Below are 22,267 nucleotides of genomic sequence, written 5' to 3'. Positions count from 1 at the left end.
AATTTCCTTGTGCCACATGGAGAGCCTCATTATGCGTGGTTCGAATTTTTTTTCTTGCCCAAACGACGTGCGACACTAGACGCAGGACCCCGACACGGGAACCCGACGCCGGATTTTCGGCGACACGGGGCCCTTAACACTATCGCGTTAAAACAGCGCGAACAAAAGTATGGGCGGTCTGCAGATCCCTTTCGAGACACGGCGCGCGCGGCCGTGGAAAGTACGCACTTGGCGAAGTAGAAGCCGCCCCCCTCCCTCCCGCGCTGCCTCCCCGCTTTCCTCCATATATGGCGTGTGAGAGTGAGTCGCGATCGTCAGTTTCCCTTGAGCCCGTTCGCGAAATAGCGCAGTTGCTGCCGGAGCGTAACGCCGGCCCCCTTATCTTCCATCACCTCACGGCCTTTCGCGAGACGGAAGATGGCGCGTTTGCTCTCCGCTTTCTTCCTTCGCACGCCAGATTCAGCCGCGATCGCCGGCTCAGTCACACACTTTCACTTGCGCATACAGCAGAGGGTGCACGGCGATGATTTTATCGCCCTTGGGCTTTATACAGAACTTCACGGTGACGGCGACGGCAGAAATCCGCCTGGAGTGTCGATGTAATTGATATCTCAATAATATATAGTTCATGCCGGCAGCGCCTAATCACGTCGTCGCGGCGAGCAGAGATCTTGCTATAGTCATGTTGCGATGTCGAGGCAGAGTTTCACTCGCCCAAGGAATGCAGGCACCTCTAATCCTACAGTTGAAAATGAGCCTCACTTTTTGCGCCCGTTGAATTCCTAAGAGCATGACGGCGCAAGGCAAGGACTCGGGCTCAGCACGACTAATTGGCAGATGAAGCAGAAAGCGGCCCAAGACAGTGTGGCGACGTTCTCTCTTTATTCCATGTCAGCACTGTTGTAATGGCCTCCTCTTCTAAATGTTGAACAAAGGCCCAGCTCCTAAACAACAAGCGGCACGAAAGACGCCCGCAAATGAAAGATAACAGAAAAGAAACCTAAGAACAACCTAAGTGCACTTTTCACGAGGAGGCCTATCATGCGATCTGCGAAGTAAACAGCCCTGGCTTTGCTCGTCCTGCAGCGACCAGGGTATATACCAGCGTCGCGGTCGAAATCCCCTAATCAAGGAGCCAATGAGCGCGGGGAAATAAATCTCGCGCTAATTTTCTCTCGGTGCGTCCGCTGACCGACGACGTACCGAGAGGCCTCCGGCCTCCGCATTGGTGTAATCTAGGACAATGGACCGTTCAATTGGCCATCTCGTAGAGTAGGCGGACAGAAAAAAAAAATGCCCGATGGGACAGCCAGGAAGAAACGAGAAAGAATCCCTTAGCAACAACCGTCCGCGGTATAGCCGCCTTACCGCGGCGTCCGCATGTGCCCAGGCGTAGGTCCCCTGTGTTCCTCCATCCTTGCTTTCTTTGAAGTGATCGCGAAATTGTGATTGTGCCGATGCGCGTACCAGGATCTTGTGGCGCCGGCTCGTGTACGCATGGAGGAAGGCTAGCGTTGTTGCTCGGCAATATAACGCCCTTTCGATCACTCGTCGCCACGACGCACGATAAACGGGGCAGCCGACGAGAGAGATTGTTTCGTACCGTACGATACCTGCCTCGCTTTACTGCCCCATGCAGGATCAAAGCTAAGCTCCGTTCTGTTGGTGGGTCCCTATATGTACGTCGAAGTGTCGAACTCGACCATATAACGTGGAAGCTGTAATGAATTGCGGGTTACTTGGCGCAATGCTGACATACCCCGCCAGACATATGTATGGAACAAAGGAAGCACTGCCGCCGTAGCACACGCAAAGAAAAAGAAGAAAAAAGAAAAAGAAAACGTAAAGAGGCGGATTAGACATGTGGTGAAATAATGACTAGGGCATCGTGCAAGTAGCCGTTTACTTTGCAAGCGGCCTCATACACTCCTTTCTCTGAAGTTGCTTGCGGAGTTTGTAAGCTTCTGCAAGCATTGCCTATAAGGCTTCTGCCTGATCTGTTACAACGTCACTGCTGTCAAAATGTATATAAAAATAATAAAGTAATAAAGCTGCAATGCTTCGTGCACAGTCCTAAAGAAATAAAGAGAGAAGGGAGAGAGGGGGGTGGAAGCCTCCCTTTGCTTACTTTGCCGTCACATTCGGCGATCGCATTTGGTGATAATGATCATGACGGCGGTGATGGTGATTATTGGCAGGTTTTCTTTATGACCCAAATGTCATGTGTTGATGAAAGAGCGCCAAAGCTAATTTCAGCATGAATTAGGCCTATTGGGTTCAGATTGGGTGGTTTTAATCCTCCCGAAATTCGGGGATATCTTTTTCGATGTGTTGTGGTAACTGAAGATTTAGTTTACTTGTCTTCCTTTTGCGTATATATATATATATATATATAATCAACATTTCCCGGTTCTTTTCTGTTGATACTTTTGTACGTCGGAGCTTAACACTTTTTTTTCTTTTTCGTTTACTATCTTATTCACTAATATTGCTGACGCTGAAACGTGCTTCACTTTGCTCATCCTGCTGTGCAAAGCTGTAGTTCGAGTCAGTGCACAAAACAACAAAATTCTCGACAAGCAGTCAATGGCAAGCGCATAACGCCATACGGTGACGTGCCTACACAGTAATTAAAAGAATGCGTCTGATATTGAAGGACATATAGGACGGAATTTTTGCGCATACGTGGCCGCAGCGAGAATACTTCATGAACCTGGTCCAGGGCTCCACCTACACTTCGGCCGTACCGCTGCCTCTCCCCCCCCCCCCCCCCTTTCCACATTCCTATTGCCCGCTTTCGTCCCAGCCAGAGAAAAAAAAAAAACGTTCGCAAATAATAAAAAACGCAAAAAAAGAAGATTGCTTGGGCAGCAGGCGGACGCGTGACCATGACCTTGCCACACATGCAGGCTCACAGCCGCGCCGATTGCCGTCTTGGTAGTACACTGGCTTTCATTGACGGTTTTCGGTCAAAACCGTATTCCTGAAAAAAATTCGGAGGACTATTTTTGTTTTTCTTTGTTTGATTGTTTAAACAGAAAACTTCTGAACACTACTTATTCATATAATATACTGCATGCAATGTGCGGTCACTATAATATGTTTATACGATAGATATTAGCAAAAGTGCAGTACACAATAGCACAAGGCCATGTTGACAGGATGGAGGTGAAAGATGTGCGTGATATTGAAGAAGCTTCTGTCGTGTACTCTCAACGCGTTACTCTTATTCTAACAGGGTATGTGAAAGAGAGAGAGAGAAAACATTTATTTCTATTGAGGTGGAGCTACTTCCTCGTAGGGTGGAGCCCTTGGTTCAGGGCCACATTGGCTCGGGCCACTCCCGGTGCCCGCTGGATCAGCCGTCGCTACTCTTGCGGGTCCAAGCTGGTCAGCGGAGAATCCCAGGAGGAAGGTGAAGGTGAAAGAATAGGGGAGTAATCCGCAGAGTGTGGGCTTCGAAGGTGCAGCGATATGCTGTTGGCTTTGCTCAACAGTAGGGACAGTATGATGAATATTGTGTGGGGTGGTAGAGGTCAAGATAAAAGAGACAGGGAAATGAATTAGTTCGAAGCTGTCACCACGCAACGGCATCTTCTCGGGTAAGGGAAGTATGTGGGGGGGGGGGGGGGGGAGTGTCTCTTGCTATTTCTGTAATGTTGTAGAGTTTCAGTATAGTTCAGTAGTTCTATCGGTGCGTTGTCTGGGCTGGACAGCTCTTCCAATGGCGCCCGGTTAGCGAGCGCTCGGGCTACCACAACAGCGCGTTCATTACCATGGAGAGAGGCGTGTCCAAGTGTCGAGATGATACGCACCCTGTGTAATGATGTGGGGTGTAATGATGTAAGGATGTGGTGCGAGTAGGGTGTGGCCGTTCCTTGTGCCAAAATCCTGCAGGCGGTTTGTGAATGACCACTGTGATGGGTCCATCCCGTGCCGGTATTGTTGAAGCGTGTACGATGGCTAGGGCGATAGCAGCCAATCGCCGTGCCACTGTTCACAGTGTTGAGCGTGGCCGAAGCCCTCAGAGCGTGTGTACTATCTAGTACGACTAGACACAGGGCACATCTGCGTGGGTACTGGGCCAGGTCGGTTTATAGAACCGGTGTGTCCGATGTGTCATCGCCAAAGAGTCAAGCAGCCAGGCCTTGTGCTCTTGCCAGTCTCCGGTCTTTATGAGGGTCAGGGTGCATATTCCCGGGAATTTCGTTGCGAATGCTAAGCGCGAGAAGTGTGCAGTCATGCTGTTGTGGTTTTCTTGGTGTTTGCTGTCCCAGCTGGGATAGAATGAGGCACCCTTGCATTGTTCGTTGGAGATGTTGCGATTGGCTGTTAAGATGACCTTCGACTAGTCCGCGGATGGTGTTGTGCCCCCCGAGTCGTAGTAGGAGCTGCGTGGACGCATGTTGGGGGTAGTCCCAGCGCTGCCTTTAGTGCTGTACGGAGGAGGGTGTCCATCTGGTGCATCTCGGTCTGAGTCAGGTTATGATAACGGAGGTGGTAGGTTGATTTGCTAATTATTAGGGCTTGCACGATTCCGAGTACATCTTTTTCGTGAAGCCCTTGTCGGTGGTTCGTATTATGCTTCTCATGTACTTGGGTGATTTGATGAGGCAGTATGTGTAGGGTATGTGTGGCCTTCCTGTTGTACTGTATGTGAAGGACTACTACGCGGAGTATGTCTATCCTTGGAATAAGGTTGCTATTGAAATGCAAGGTAATCGAGACATCCGACATTTCGGAACGCCAATAAACAGACTCCCATTCAACAAGGCGGATAGAGATGGCCCCATGCGGCTCTTCTGCACTCCATTCCCAAACTGCGTGTAGGTGAATGCGACAGTAGCGGATCGCATGAAAATTTTTAGCGTTTCGTATTAGAGTAAACAGGGATGATGCACTACAGGAGTACGCATAGCCTCAAGGTACCAAGCGGAGCCAGTTTAAGTGGGTGAAGTCGCCTCCAACGAATTCGTGTAAGCAGCAAGCGCATCGTGTCAAGAGGCTGAGGGTGAAGGCGGCCTGGACCTTACCTCCACTCGCATGTGAGACGCGTTCGTTAGAAAAAAAAATTAAAGAAAAGCAAAACTGTGGACAAGTGCGAGTTTAAGACACCGTCGCGCGATGGCTGATGCGGTGCATGTAAACGCTAAAGTAGGTGCATTCATTATGGCCATCTGCGAGGAAACGCCATGCGCTAAAGTTGCATTCACGCAAACGCAGCTTGTGTGATGCACACCATTGCCGAGCGAGAAGAATAAAGGGGTCCGAGAGGCCGGTTCGTTGCTCCTAAGCTCGCGTACTACGTGAAGCCTGCGATTACAAGGGCGTTCCGTACCCTCTGTTATGACCGTGAGCGGGAGTTCCGTACCCTTTGTCATGACCGTGAGCAGCACTGACCAGCACTCTCACTTCTAATCTTGTACACATACAAAAATACCCAAGAAAGGTGACAGGAGGATGACAGCTGCAGCATCGTAATTTGGTATAGCACAGCACGTGGGAAGCCGAAGACAGGTTTGGCTCCCACCTGGCGTCAAGTTGCCTTTTCATCCGCTTTCCCCCTTTCGTTATTATTTCTAAATTTTAACTAAGTGTAAGAATTATTTCCACTGCGCTATCTCTGACTTTAGTGTCCGTTTCCTTCATGTGGTTGCAACCAATTTACAGAAGCCGACATCTAAAAAAAAAAAAAATATTTCCTTTGAGCGTCTCGGGCATTAAAAATGGTTAGCTTCCTGTATATAGCAGCTGAAGGATGGCGAGGTATTTAGCATCTATGTGCTGCAGTGAAGCGCTTCTTTTTATTCTCCTTTCGCTAAACATTTCCCGTAATTCTACGAGAACGTGTAGCACAGTGAGCCTGGTGCCACCGCTTCTTTAACAGACAACTGGGAGACCGCACTTGCCTCCGACCGCAGCGCGCTTGTTCTGTTTCACGATGCTGTGTCCTGGAGTGGAAAATATATAGCGCGATGGTCGCATAATCAATAGCAAGACCATACCAGCGTGCGGGTTCCTACGCGTTGCGTCCCTCCACGTCAGCGCAGTCGTCTGCTGAGTCTCTTGCGCCAGTGGATTCCCGCAGTTTCCATTCCAGTGTGAGGTAATTGTGTAAGAGAGACAGAGCAAGTGATAAGGGAAAGGCGGGGAAGTTAACCAGGCTGAGCCAGGTAAGCTATGCTGTATATGGTAAGGGGGACAGAGCACTGAAAGATCACGAGGAGGAGAGGAGCTCACAGTCTATATGCATGGACACGTACGTAATGACGCGTTCCTTGTTCATTTCGTCACAAGTGGTCATATATTGACTGGTGCGTCTCAAAGAACGCAGCCGCGTGAGTTCACGATCGAGCACAGAGGTACGGCCCCACGCCTTGACGGCGTGTGGGTATCGAGGGTATACGACGTCAAGCCCTCGATTAGCACCTCCTTTATGCATGTATGTATACGCTCCGCCGTGGTGCCTCCAGTGGCTTTGGCCTTCTGTTGCCCAGCAGGGGGTCCCGGTTTCTATTCGCAGCAGTGGTCGGGGCATTCTTATGAGGGAAAATGAAAAAAAAAAACGCTATCGTGCACTATGCATTGGGTGCACGTCAAAAGGCACCAAGTCGTTAAAATTAACGCGGCTCGAGCCTTCCATTGTGGCGCTGTTCACAGCCCTTGTGTTTTTCAGCTCACAAGTACCCTCAATAGATAATTTGACTGAGTCCCACTAGCCGCCCCACGCCAGGCCTTGTGGGCTGGGTTGGTAAATCCATGTGCACGTTATGCTGACAGATGCGGTTCAGTTATGACTATGAAAGCGAAGCTTTCTTTGCCTAACCCCGCTGGGTTTGGTGTGATGGTTTACGACCGTAAGTTGCTCGCCGAACGGACAACTTTTATAGCCCTAAATCTTGACCAACAAAGTAGTGTTTAAAAACCAGCAACACAGGGAAGCGAAGACAAAGGTTAGCGGCCGCACACAAGTGCTGCCTTTGAACAAGTACCAACTCACCCAGTGAACTCAACCGTGAACCAGTACCAATTCAGCCATGAACCTGTACGAACTCACCCAGTTTTTCCACCTCTCCGAAAGAGTGCCAGTGATACTGGGAACCTCAGTAGCACTAAAAAGGCAGGGACAGACAGAAACAACACACGGCGCTAACTTTCAACTTGGAACAGTTGGAAGTTAGGGCAGTTGCAAGCGAGAGCCGTGTGTTGTCATTTCTGTGTTTGTCGCTGTCTTGTTAGCGCTATTGAGGTTCCCATTATGGCAAACCAACTAGCACAAATCACTGCCGTCATCGTCGAGTGCCAGTAAGCTCCCATCTGTTCCGTGTAATAAAGAGAGAAAACATGTTCATATAATGTTGTTTCATATAGTATCGCTCAATCACGCAGACCTCTCACTGGAATAGCAAATGATAGGTAGTCAACGGCTTCTTCGATTTTCTGATATTTGGTATATTTCGACTACTTAATTCCTGGGTCACTGGGTATGTGCTGTCGGGAATCTGCGCATTTTCGGTCAATCACTCAGAATGGAAATGATCCGCTCTTACGCAAGGAGTACTCGTATAAAAGCCTTAAACCTATCTTGATATATGTCATGTTTATTTGTGAATACACTTCTCATGAACATCCTTCGTCCTTTTGACACTCAGCTAACAGCTACAGGCGACAAGGCCGAACCCGTGTCATCAGCTGCTGCTGCTACATTGAAACTCAGACAAGATTCGCGTTATTTAGATTAGGAAATGCGTTGTATCTGCGTATTTTAGATGCAAGGAATTTAAGGCAAAGTGACAATTTTTGCTTGCCAATATTCATAGCAGCGGTGTCACCTCGTAAGTTCTTCGATAATAGTCAAAAGCTCATAATTATTTAAGTTTCACGGATTAACGGTATAATTGCTTATGTTTGTGCCCATGTTTCAATGACGGAATTAAAACCTCTCAGTCATCAGTCTGTGTCCACTTGACAAAGGCTAAGGTATCCTAAGACTAGCACCAGTCTTGAGATATCCGCTCGCAAACTTTCGCAGAAATACACTGGAATTTTTTATTTACCCTGAAGGGCCTTCGCTACGCGCTTCTGAACAAAACATTGTGAAAACGCAATGCATTTTGTGGCAAATTTTGGAGACAGATATGTCTGCACGAGTGAAGTCAATGAGGGCAGCTCGTACCAAGTGGACATGAATTAAGCACTGTGCTTCGTTTCCGCAATTCTAATCCTATGTGAGAATAGCAAACCCGAGGCTCTAACTCTGGTTATCCTCCCTGCCGTTCTCTCATTTGTATCTCTCTATATATATCAGAAAGTAATAAATTAAATATTCGGGGTATTTTAGCTAAGCATTGATTTCACCAGTCAATAACACACAGCTTCTTATGACTGTCGCTGCTACGAATCTTGGAGACTAAAATTTAATTTTGTCTGAAATTTAATATTTTTAACCAATTGAAGACAGTTGCGTCTGAAAACAAACAGCGTGACTCGTGCACAAGAAACACCTTCAGTTGTTTTCTGTTTCTGATTCGAAGCGCGTGGTAAACCTGAGATTAGAAAAAAAATCCGAGGACACCCCAGCACTTCTTATGAATTTTGAATGCGAAGGCATTAATGTGAAACTGAACGGCGCTGACCGGCCCATCGAGTTTTTGCGCTGTCAGCAATGTACCGCAGTGGTACGGGCTGCCTGAGCCAGCAAGCAGCATCAACCTACGGGGCCAAGCTCGCACGCCTATCGGGCGACTTGTGGCGGCGATGCCCTCTCCCCTCACGCAACGCCTGGCGCGCTATTGCAGCAGCACGTGCTCGCTTTCGCCCGCTCCGCTCCGTCGAGGCGCAGCTCGTGGCGTGGCGTCGCAGCCAATGCGAGTTTAGGTGCCCTTTCGCTGCTGCATACGACAGACGCCGGCTTTTTAAATACGTAAGAATTTCTGTGCCATACCCAACGAGGAAACCCGCCCTTCCATCCGTACATCCGTTCGTCACGTAAGACGAGATCGCCTTCAAGCTAAGGGGCCGAAGCAGCGAGCGAATTGACCTTCGTGTTGCCTTTCGCTTCAACGCGTGCTGAGCACAGCGCACACGAAGCTATCAGCACTCGGGGCACCCTGTCCCCATCGCAGACCATCTTCCAGATATATGGCCCGCGCGGCCGCGCCATACGTATAGCCGCCACCGGAGTATAAAAGGTTGCTCACGGTTGATAATGGTTCGCATCGAGAGTAGGCAACACCATCGACCATGCCTACGTAAGAGGTCTACCAAACGTGACACTGCTCAATTACGTCACGTACTATACACAGCACAAATCAGCCTGTACTCATCTTCCACTAAGCAGCGGCATCATCCAAACGCACCATCGTATAACATGAGCGAACATTGCTACTATTCAACTCTTCTTCGTCGTCCCATGCTCTTTGTCGTCTCATTTAACGTATTGGTGTTGCAACGGCGCTTCTCCGATTATTTAGCGCTGTTTTTGGCAAGTATGCCAAACACAGCAGCATACGACGACGAAACAGCGTGTGATTCGAATCAAATGATTACGTAACATTTAGATAACTCCCACAGGAGATTCTGCGTGTAATTTTTCGCTTAATGGGCCATTTGACGCTTTCGCATCAATAAGCCCGCTTGAGACGAACACTGCAGCACGTTTCTTGCCTCTATGAGGTGTGGGAAGCACGCCCACCGCGAACTTCGCCAAAAGGTTCCGTCGACTTCGCGACCAGGTATATCAACGTACTATGTGAATAAATAGCATCGCTTTGTTCCCGAGCAAGTTCTCAATGAATATAATGAGCGCGTTAGCTATGTGGAGCATTCCTTTTTCTGCCACGAGAGGCGTATGACAAAGTCGAAAGCTTGAAGCGCGTTCTGGGTGAACGGGACAGACTGCTCACGAAGACCCACTGTAGTTGGATTTGGCCGCTATAGTCCTGCCACTTTGTAGTATTTAGCGCGATAAGTTCGCGGCAAAAGCGCAAGCGAAGAAACTTGCGGCGCGCCCGGAGTCCCTGCAGAGCAATGTATAGGTGTGGGGCCACCTGGCTTTATGAGACACAGAAGTGCCGGCGCAACTGGAAGTCGAGCACTCGGCAATGTGCAGCTGCAAAAAGCCAAGGGCCCGTATTCACTAAGAGCTCTTACGCTAGAATTGTTCGCGGGAGAAAATTTCGGCCAATACTGATGCTGGAGCTATCATTAGCGAAGGCGGTCGGCGAAGGCGGTCGGCCAATGGCAAATGGCACTTACGAAACGAAAGGCTTTGGAAATGCGGCCCCAGCGTTCTGTCGAGCCGATTGCGAGGAATTTCTCTTTTCTTTCTTGTTCAGAGGAGCAAAGTAAAGCTATCTGGAGCACATGACATTCATCTACCATTAGTAGTTAGTCACAGCAATAAAAGAAAAAAAAGTTAAGACGTCGTCTAACTGTAGCGAAAACACGAAGCGCAACGACTGGGGAGCCCCGCGATGACGGTTTAACGCACTGTCCCGCACTTGGGAGTTTTGTTCTTGAAAGAGGCTATGCCGTGCCGGATTGTTGCAAAGAGGGGGCGCTTGGCAACAGAGGTCATGTGATGCGTTTGTCGGTTAACCATTTACAGCGCGGCATAATCGCGTAGAGGGAATTGAGCAGAAGAGTGATGACGCCTCGGTAGGGCCTGACGGTTTCTTCGTTAGAATAGGTCTTGGTGCCGCTGAATTAGCTCTAATGTATACGTTTTCATTTTTCTTTTCGAGGCCATAGACGATTTTTAAAGCTCCCTGTGGCAGATAGCTTAATTCTAGTCATTGAGCTGGAATACTCAAAGAGGCGGACAATGTTTGCCAGATAAATCAAAACGCGTGATCGTCTAATTGACAACAAATATCTAATTACATTTTAATTAATTACTTTACAGCACATATTGCCATTTACGAATTGTAGCCGATGAGTTCGCAAGGCGTATTCACTTGAAGCGAATTTTTAGGATGACACAATTTTCGAGATATTCATTCCCAAAATGTGCGGGAGAATACATGGGCGTTCCAGTTACTTTTGTGCTTCAATGCGCAAAACAACGGTTTGATAAGAATGTAAGGGGAAAAATAGCGCATTTTTACCGCAAACTTTATGGCGCATATCTCGTGATCAGTGTGATCCTTAAGTAATTATGTCTTGCAAACTCACCGGCTGCAATTCCTAAAAAGCAATACGTGCAGTGGAGTACCTAACTAAAAAGTTAAGTAATTTTTTCTTAACAGTCTATTACATCTCGTGTGACTGATGTTTGCCACTTCGAGATAATGCGCAGCTCAAGGACTACAATTACGTTATCTGCCACAGGCGACCTTCGAAAATTCTGTAGAGTCTAATACAAAACCATATAATGTCTCTATTATGTGTTCTGCGCCCATGATGTTGTACATTTGTGAATGTTCTATGGGCGATCAAAGAGTAGCGTATACGCAGTTCTAAAGCAGCAGCATCAGGCGGAGAGGTTGCAAGAATTTTCTCCGGGGCTACGCCAACATGTTGCCGTTCTTGTAAGCTTCTCACGTGATCCGCTCGGTCATCAGCACAGAATCAACGCTTCGAACGCGTTGTTGCGCTTCTTGAATACATACAGGCTGAATGATATATTTTTAGAATTGCATGCGGTGCGCTATAATGCGGCTATATGCAGTTTCTTTGTTATTATTTTTTTGCTTTATTTTAGCCCGGCTCTCATTCTCTGCCCAGTAGCAGTTCCCTTTACCCCAAGCTCGAGGTAGTCCAGCTGGTCTACGCACTGACTAACCTACCCGCCTTTCTTTCTTCCCCTCCTTAAGCGAGTCAAACGTGTACTGCTATACTCGATATTTGTAGCAAACTGTTACTAGAAAAAGAAAGGCACAAAAACATTCAATAGCCAGAAGTAAAAGTAAAAAGTGGTGGGGACGGACTTCCTTGCAGAAAGATGGACAGGTCGGCTTGAGCTAGAGCTTGTTCTGGTCCGCTGCTCTACAATGGCGAAGGGGGATGTACTTTCTTTTGGGCCTTACGCAAACATCACAGCAATGATTTTATAAAGACAGCTCTAGCTTTTATTATTATTATTATTATTATTATTATTATTATTATTATTATTATTATTATTATTATTATTATTATTATTATTATTATTATTATTATTATTATCACAACCTGATGCACTAGGCGCACGGCTTTAAAAATGCCGCAAGGTAGAGTTGTTATGTATACATTTTCTTCTCTATATCATTGCTCATCAAGAATTGACGCAAACAGCAGAAAAACGTACTATATGTTAAATGCACCACCTTATTTACCATCAGCTTTGTACGCATTGCACATCATGTCCAATTCAATTTGTAGCTTAATTCGTGATTTGGAAAACGGAAGCCGAGACTAGTGGAAGGGACTGTGCATTTTTAATGCGAAACATTATTTGCTCTGCTTGTTCCAAGGTTGCTCGTGAACATCTGTAGGCCAGTACTTCAACCAATACCGCACGAAACCATGCAATAATTAACCGCTTACTGCACATAATAATGCGCCAGCTATTGAATCAGTGCTTCGCATTATGCGCAAAATGGCAACTAACCTAACCTAACTGGTTACCTCGCATCCACTTTTGCAAAAGTGCTATACAGGGTGTTTCAGCGAACACTTTCAATTTTTTTTAAAAGTTGCCTGTGGCAGATAGCTCAATTATAATTTATGAGCCGGTCTACTCGAAGTGGCGGACACTACTTGCACAAAAAATTAAAATGCAATATTGACTAATTAATAAGAATTCGCAAATTAACTTTTTAGCTAATTATCTTATGACACGTATTGCAATTTACAATTTCTAGCAGTGGACTTCGCAAGGCGGATCCACTTCGAACGAATTCTCAGGGTGACACCAGTTTCGAGATATAAATTCCCGAACTTTGTGGAGAAATGCATTGGCGTTCCGGTTACTTGTGTGCTTCAGTGCATGAAACGACGTCTTGTTAACAAATTAACTGGAACGCCAATGCATTTCTCCGCAAAGTTCGGGAATTTATATCTCGAAACTGGTGTCATCTTGATAATTCGTTCCAAGCGGATCCGCCTTGCGAACTCCACTGCTATAATTTGTAAATTGCAATATGGACCATAATGTAATTAGTTAAAACGTAATTAGTGAATTTTTATTAATTAGTCGATTTTGCATTTGTGCAAGTATTGTTCGCCGCTTCGAGTAGGCCAGCTCATGAACTAGAATTGTGGTATCTGCCACAGGTAACTCTTTAAAGATTTTTGAAGGTCTTCGCTGAAACAACCTGTATATAGGCGGCTATTATATAGATAACGGCGTTGTGTGAGACGCCAAGAACCATTTTATAGCCATGAAAAATACCATTTTGATGGCAGTGAAAAATTTTCTAGAAGACAGCCGCATTGTCGGACGTTATTAACTGATCTAAAAACTGTTTTATTCGTTGCTCAAAACAGATCATTCAATGTCCTGTCGCTGTTCTTTTTTTTTTCTTACTGTTATATGGTAACGTCGTGTGTGCCTTAACTGTTCCGCTACTCGTTCTTCTGCCCATACTATTGTGAATACGTGCGCAAAGTTATATATGCAACCGTACCACCTCTTCAGAAAACAAAGGCTCGACGGCACCGTGCTTTTCGCCAACATCTGCTTCTATCAGGTCTATAAGTAAAGAGAAAATGAGCAGCTACGCCAACGAAACACAACGCTATACAAAGGCAACGCATACGAGTTTCACAGAAAGCAAGCTTAGCAGATGAAGAGAAATTCGTCCTGGTCCGGGGATCAAGCCCGGGATTAATGTTTTTGCGAGACAGTCGCTATCATAGGAGACCGCAGGGCGAGCGCGAATTAACCGTGAACTCGAAGCATGGGTCCACTGAACATGGTGAATCAGTTCTGCGGAATTCTACAAGGCGTAGGATGATAAATAAAAAAAATGTGGCACCTTTTCCCGAAAATCGGCGCATCGATTGCGATGGCAAATTAGTGGACAACTATACAAAGTAAGGATAGTAGATTTATCGGCCGTATGAACTTGTAAACATAGGCATATACTAACAAAATTAACAAGCATGGTACGTCACGCACGCACAAGAAAACTTGAACGCATCTCACTCGATGACCGCGGAAACGCTGTCAGAACGCTGCAGTGAGGAAGCATGGCAGCAGCAGCGAGCGAACTGACCTTCGTGAGGCGTCCCGCCTCAACGCGAATTATGCAGCGCGAACACGGCGCTCACGAAGCCATCAGGCCTCGGCTCGCTGAGACTTTGTACCCACGTACCCACCGCAGACTAGTTTCATGAAAGGGCCAGCGCTATCCTCATCTTACGCAGTGGCGACAGGAGTAAACACCCCGCTCCCTCTGCCGCCTTGCGCGCGATGGAAGACGGTGCCCTCCTTCCCCGCCTTCCCCCCCCCTTGCGCGCGCGAGAATCGTCACCGTCCGGGTCACCCTAGCACGCTTTCAGTCGCTCCTACAGCACATGGCACGCGGCCGCGATCTTCTGGCACTTGGACTTTATACGAACAAGAACGGCGACGGCGGAAATTCACCTGGCGTGTCCATAATTATTGCTATCAGAATAAGAGAAACGGGGGGCCAGCGCGTTCACCTTGGCAGTAAAGAGCAGTGACAATAAACCAGCAGTGCTAGAACAACGTCCAATGTCGGTGTTAGCAAAGCGGTGATGATATAAGCTTAGAAACTTGTTCTGTTGTCACTGTATGATCAAACATGTCACTGCTGGATCAAAGAAATGCCATTCCAGACAACAGACGCGTATTCGACCTTACGAAGGCAGATTGTTCTGCACGAGTTGCAGAAAGATCTACGAGAATAAAACTCACTTAATAATAATAATAATAATAATAATAATAATAATAATAATAATAATAATAATTTGTCGTTAGGGATACCTAGTTGGGAATATGGGGAAGGCACTGTTTTAATGTGCCTATATTTTATTTTAATTGTGTCATTTGGGGCTCTCAATTTTGGCAGCTAAAAAGTACAAGCCTCACGCTCAGTGGGCTAACGAAACCGCAGCAGACGTTAAAACTCACTTTCGATGCAGAAACTAAGCAGAACGCTTTCATATTCAAGCGCAACCGCAGAGTGCAGTGCTTCAGCGGACAAAGAAAGACTTTACTGCAGCGAACAAAAAATATATGTTATTTATGTTAAATTTTATATGTTACTTGCGCCCGTGTCTGTCGTTTATGTCTCGTTTCGTCCTCGTCTGCTTAGCGCCGTAACCTTTGTTTTTAAGTCATGAACCAACTAACTCAGCAAGTAGTTTTCTTAAAGACAATATATATGCTTTTCACTGTCTGACCTCTAACCTTCAATAAGCTTTCCTCCGTCAGAGCTGTGCAAGGAAAACTGTTTTCATTAAATGTTCCCCTCCATTTGGAAACGCATTAGAATCGTGGTCTTGAGGTAGCATTCAGATCTCATTTCAAATCAGCGTGTAGTGGTACAAGTATGGTGGTCTGAAGCACTGGCTTCTCAATTGTCTGGGTAAAAGGGATAAATAATAATAACGAAAGCAAGAAAAAAAGCGTCCGGAACATGACCGAGAGTGCATGAAAAAAGAATTTGAATGCATAACATATATCTCGCGGCAACAGCATGCGTTGAATTAGCCGCCATCAGGCTTCCGATATGACATTACCTTAACCCCACTCTTCCTTGTGCCTTGCTGAAACTGGGACTATAGCTGGCCGTGCCACCCCTGATATCGACGTCGAGTTCAATTTCCGGTAGCGATCGCCATGTGCTCTGGCAAAAGACGGGGTAAAATTTAAAAAAGACACAGAGATAGCTCCTTACTGGTCCCATAGAACGCTTTAGCGCATACGATATACTCAATAAATCAGACGGCACAGGCGAATGCAGAATCACAGCGCGTACGCTCCACACACGCTATTACGCATTTTTTTTTCTCTCGAAGGAGTCTCAAAGGTTGACTTTTAGTGCTATGCACTGCTGCACGCAGAAGCATAGCAACCTCTCTCCATCAGCGGCAACGTCTGGCAATGTAATTCATTTCGTAAAGGTAAATCTCTTCTTGAGCGAGACAAAATTGTATTAACGCGATAGCGCTAAAGCCCGTGTCGCAGAAAATCCGGCGTCGGCGTCCCTGAAAAGGAAATTTATTCACCCGTAGGCACCAACTGTGGTGTGAACGGAAAGTACAATATAAGGTACAGCACATGTAATACATCATACTTGATGTAAACAAAACAGATTAGCAAATGAAATAATAAATGGTGTCTGCTTGACACTCGCTTTGCCACACACAACAACAACAACACAATAACAAAACTCATTACAGCGTCCACGCAAAACCATTATTGTCAGCCTCGAATTTATGAAAGATATCCGGGGCACATACAGATACAGTCTCAACTCAGGCAACAGAATTGAACATTATTCTGGCTGTAGAAAGACTTTGCCTCGGGAGACGGTTATGTACCGCGTAGACCAGCGGCGAAGAAACTCGGCTTCACCGAGTTTGAAGAACTATTCTTCAAGATGACCCCATACTATCACCCGTAGTTTCCGCATTCTGGGGTAGATTGCTCTACTTGACTGCCGAGATCTTCTGCAATGTTGCGGAAGCACCACAAAACGTAGCTAGCGCTGTTTTTTGGCACGCACCTTCCAGAAGGTGCGTGCCACAACGCAGTCCTTTACTACATGGCGTTGGTCTCTGTTTGTGCGCAGTATATGCATTTATAATTCGCTACCATATGCGAGCGTTCAAGCCTGTCTCTTGTAGGTAGAATGCCCCACTGATATTGCCAATGAAAATCCTTCACTTGAGAGGGCAAATCAGGTGAAAGCACGGCTGTCCGTGTTTGTGTAGTAGCTGTCCGTGGAGGTACAGCTGTCTCACACAACATTTCACAAAGCCTGCAAACTGGTGTCGCACGCCACTTTGTAATTCTTAGTAGTACAGGCTGACTTTGCAAGCGCGCAGCCGCCGCATACTGCGGTGCTGGCGTTACTGCCGTCGGAAGCAAGTTGCCTGTACTCTGCGGCATAAGCGTTCGACGGTAATGGACCAGCGAATAAAGCAGTGGCCTACCAGGGTACTCATCATCATCAAGTAGATCACATGTACTCTTAGCGCACAACAGCCTACCGAATGTAACTATGCACGGCAAGCTCCATCCTCCGCTGGATTTCGGCAGACGCAAGAATTGCTGCGCTTCGTATTGCGACTTGTTTAGCCAGAACCATGAGAAAATAAGTGAGTTTACTACTCGTACTGTTGGTGACGGCGGGAGAGCTACCCTTGAAGCAAACCACAGTTTACTGAACAATACGTTCTTAATGAAGAAAGCCCTTTCTGCCAGCGGTAGTGGCGACGCAGTCACTGCTTCCGACTGTTCTTTAATGGAGCTGACAATGTCTCGCCACGTGTGAGGTGAAACACCACTTGTACAAAATTTGATACCTAGTATTTGCATATGCTCGGTCTGTTTAATGTCCCCTGGTAGCGTTGTTTCGGCGCTACCTAAATTTAATGCTTCCCATTTTCTCATATTTATTTTGCCCCCTAACATTGAAGCATATTGATTATAAATATGAAATACCTCTACAAGACTGTCCCCATCCCGTAAAAACAAAGTGATGTCATCCGCATACGCTGATACTTTTAAGCACCCGGTTCCCGACATAGGAAGACCTCTTACGAGCGGGCTCTCGCTGAACCGCCTTAACAACGGGTCAATCGCAAGCACAAACAATATGGGTGACAAAGGACAACCCTGCCGCACTCCCCTTGTCACATCAAACCTAGGTGTTAAAATGCTGTTAAGCAGCAGCTCAGCTGTTGTTCGCGAATACAACATCCTCAGGATGTCTACAAACTCTTCAGGGAAGTTATAGCATCGTAAAACCTCAAATAAGTACTGGTTTCCTAAGCGGTCGAACGCTTTGGCTTGGTCCAAGCTTACTAATACTCCTGAAGCTTCACTCGCTGTTGTGTATTGTATGATATCACGTTTTAAGTTGAGATACGAAAATATACTCCGACCCGGCACGGAACATGTTTGATGTACACTGACTATTTTCGGCAATAATATCTTCATGCGATTTACAAGAAGGGTTGTCAATATTTTATAGTCTGTGTTGAGCAGCGTTATCGGCCTCCAGGATGAGGGTTCTGCAAGGTTGGGGTCTGACTTTGGCAAGAGCATTACGCGGCCCCGATTAAACGATTTAGGAATACCTTCCGGTGCAAGAATGCCGTTAAGGAGCGATACTAAGGCAGTGCCTACTTCCTCCCAGCAAGACCGGTAAAATTCGACTGGTAAGCCATCTGGACCGGGTGTTGATCCGCTGTTCATAGATTGTATAACATCAAAAACTTATTGCGGATTTGTTGGAGACAATAAATTCTGGCCTTCTGTATCTTCCACTTGAGGTAGGTTAGCGCAAAAATCCGAAATTTATTCACTCAAGAGTTCTGCATTGTAAATCTTTTCCGATGAAAATGCGCCTGAGAACCAGTTCCAAAAAATTATTTCGATATCTCGCTTCGCACCGCTCTCTGTGCCATCTTCTATTATAACCCTTTCAATGAAAGAACTGCCATTTCGCCTCCTGCTGGACGTACGAGCCAACCGCAGTACCTCAGGGTCAGAAATTGGCCTGTTCGTCATCCACGCCTTTGCGGAGGTGCGAGAGTACCAGCTCATAAGTCTATGGTAGCGTTCACGCTGATGATCTAGGTATTCGCGCATTAACTGTGTTTGGGAGTCACCGTCTCGTACTATTCTTATCCTTCTCAGGCACTCACAAAGCTGTTCGGTCTCTTTTCTGTTTCGTTTCCTGCTAGCTGCTATGCATACTGACCTCCACCTTTCCTTTAAAGTATCCCACGCTTCGATATTGCATTCATAATCGCAAACTGTTGTAGCTACTGACGCTTTTAGTTCGGTTAGAGTCGCCTGGTCACGCAAAGAAACAATGTCTAGTCTCCACATATCAGTGCGTTCACCTGGCCTTCCTTCGAGGATCAGCAAGACAGCGAAAGCACGATAATCTGAAATGTATCCGGCGTCCGAGGGGAGATCGAGGATGCTGCACTGGACAGTTTGCGTTGTTAATTCAGGGGGGAAATGCATTCGATCTAGACGACATTGCGATTGCCTTTGCTGCCACGTGGCGCCAAAACTTCCGCCATGCACATGGACCCAGGCATCCGATAAATTGTATTCTTTCACTTTACGAGATAATTCAGTTGCGTGCGTATTGGAAGCGTTTTGTCTTGGCCCTCGTGAGTCGCGCATGGGGCCGAGCACACAGTTAAAATCGCCAACGATAAAACATGGGTGGTTGTCTAACAAAAAAGGGCAGAGTCTCGCAAAGAAGTCATTGCGGTCTGAACCTACGGCGAGTCCATATACATTCAATGCCCGAACTTTCCTCTCACCCCAGAAAAAATCAAAAGCTATTACACGACCTTGCAAGTCAAAAAGGCGGTGACTTCCTTGTAGAAGCACCCTACGAAAAACCACCACTCCTACACCACGACATCTCCTGGGGCTATATTGACACGTGTACTTATCTTTGTCGTGCAACCACGTTTCGCCACCTAACAAATGTAATCGCACAGCGTGGGACGCGCCTGCATGTATCCGAAGTTTCTGGAAGTTATCCATGCTTCTATCCGCTGTCTGTTGTCGCCGAACCTTATGTTATCTGATTTCATCACCTGACGCGAATGGTGTAGAACTTAGCGGAAGGCACGCGGGTCCGAATGATTAGCCTGGAACATTCGTCGACTGTTCTTTAAAAGCCGACGCGCTTGACCCGCTGATCAGATTTCCGACGATCGCCGACCGTGTTCGCCGCTATCGTTGTGCTATAAGTGTAGCCTGTTTTTGTGGGCACAGGTTCGCCCAATAAAAGTTAGTTTTGTATTTCACCGTATTGCTGCTTTCTTCACCGTCACTACCACGTGACATCTGGTGGAGGTGCTTGTGCGTTCATGTACCGAACGCTCCCACAAAGCCGCGATCCAAGCCCGAAGCCCGAGGACAGAACCAACATCGCCCAAGACCAGCGTGCTAGCCGCAGACTGCAAGGACTGCCCCCAGAGCACGGACTTCTACCTGAGACGGCAAAGAAGATCGTGGTCAAGACAACCCCAATGGCTGCCCCAGCGTCCCCCGTTATCCTACAACAACCTCGGGACCCACCAACCTTCCATGGAGCAGCGACTGAAGACCCGGAATCATGGCTGGAGACCTACGAACGAATCGCGACATTCAACAACTGGGACTCCGACGACAAGCTGCGGCATGTCTACTTCGCCTTAGAAGACGCCGCCAGAACGTGGTTTGAGAACAGGGAGTCGACCTTGACAACGTGGGACTTGTTCCGTAGCGGCGTCCTGCGCACCTTTACAAGCGTCATGCGCAAGGAAAGGGCCGTAGCTATGCTGGAAACCCGAGTGCAGCTACCAAACGAGAACGTTGCCATCTTTACAGAAGAAATGAGCCGTTTGTTCCGCCACGCCGACCCGGATATGGCCGAGGATAAGAAAGTCCGCCTACTGATGCGTGGTGTAAAGGTGGAACTTTTCGCCGGAATGGTAAGAAGCCCACCGAAGACCGTCGAAGAGTTTCTTCGTGAGGCGACGAACATTGAGAAGACACTCGAGATCCGAAACCGGCAATTCGATCGCCGCACGAACTCTACAAACTACGCCGGTGTTCAATCACTGGCTATCGACGATGTACGCGAGACTATCAGAGCGGTCGTACGGGAGGAGCTGCAGAAGTTCTACCCAAGGTCGCAGTCCCAAGTGGATCCAATCGCTGAAATCGTCAAAGAAGAGGTTCAGCGATCGCTTGGAGTCCCTGAGGTGCAACCACGATCACCGCAACCTCAGCCGGAAGCTATGACCTACGCCGCCGTCGCCCGCCGTCAAGCTCCCCCTCCGCGACAACGCCAGGGCCCTGTAACGCCGCAATTCCGTCGTCCACCGCCACCGCCGCCAGCACACCCACCCGTCGCCCAGCGCAGCTACGCGAGGAAGACGGACATTTGGCGAGCCCCCGACCACCGCCCGCTCTGCTACCACTGCGGCGAAGCCGGCCATGTGTACCGCCGATGCCCATACCGCGACCTGGGATTGCGAGGGTTCGCCGCGCCCTCGGGAAGGTGAACGCCCTCGTGACATCGCCGACTACCTCGCCGCCACTCAGTGGAACCCTCGACGACCGTCCCGTTCGCCGTCACCAGGCCGCTACCTGTCGCTACACCGGCCCAGCCCGGGGCCGCTCTGCGAGCCCATATCCGGAAAACTAAAAGCAGCAACCGATGGAGGTGCGGTTGCTGTTCGTCGAACTGACGAAGATCCTCCGCCGCCGACGAAGAGTGCATCTCGACGACATAATAACGACACGCCGCCGTCCCGTCGAAGTCAGGAAGCCAAGACTACACCGACGAAAGACGACTTGACGACGCGACGTTCCAACTTCAGTTCAACACGACGCAGCCGTGATCCAACGCCAAGACCTAACTGCAATGCCAGACAAAGAACAACCGACCTCGACGTGCTTCTCGACGGCCACGCAGTTACCGCCTTAGTGGACACAGGGGCTGATTACTCCGTAATGAGTGGACATATCGCCGCCCAGTTGAAGAAATTTAAGACCGCATGGGAAGGCCCTCAAATTCGCACCGCTGGAGGACACCTCATCACGCCGACTGGGATCTGCACGGCAAGAATAACCATTAATCACCGGACTTACCCTGCCACCTTCGTCATCCTCCAACAGTGTTCACGAGACGTCATTCTCGGTATGGACTTCCTGGACCAACACGGCGCAATCATCAACCTGAAGTCGAAGTCAATAACGCTGTCGGAAGATAAAGCAATGCCGCCGGAGAGCCCTCGTAGTCACCATGCCTTGAGTGTGCTCGAAGATCAAGTAAGCATCCCGCCTCGCTCCAGCATTGTTATTTCGGTCAGCACCGAAACACCCGCTGACGTAGAAGGCGTCATCGAAGGCGACCAACGTCTGCTGCTAGACCGTGAAATTTGCGTCGCAAGAGGGATCGCTCGACTGCATGGAGGGAAAACCGAAGTGTTGCTGACAAACTTCAGCCGGGAGTTCAAGCACATCAACAAGGGCACGACGATCGCGTACATCGAGGAAATTCTGGAAACCAGTAACGCGTTTGTCCTCTCGGATTCCGCCGCATCTACCCCGACGACCATGGTT

At 47.9% G+C, this 22,267-nt stretch overlaps 1 protein-coding gene across 1 annotated transcript in view; it reads left to right on the top strand.

The window, feature by feature from the left end:
• LOC126546874 (tachykinin-like peptides receptor 99D) overlaps window positions 1-22,267 on the top strand; it is a 139,697-nt gene that overhangs the window by 27,430 nt on the left and 90,000 nt on the right. The gene's annotated exons all lie outside the window — the stretch shown is intronic.

Source organism: Dermacentor andersoni, chromosome 1 (genome assembly GCF_023375885.2).
Source record: "Dermacentor andersoni chromosome 1, qqDerAnde1_hic_scaffold, whole genome shotgun sequence".
Lineage (NCBI taxonomy): Eukaryota > Metazoa > Arthropoda > Arachnida > Ixodida > Ixodidae > Dermacentor > Dermacentor andersoni.
This window is presented reverse-complemented; position numbering and strand designations above follow the sequence as displayed.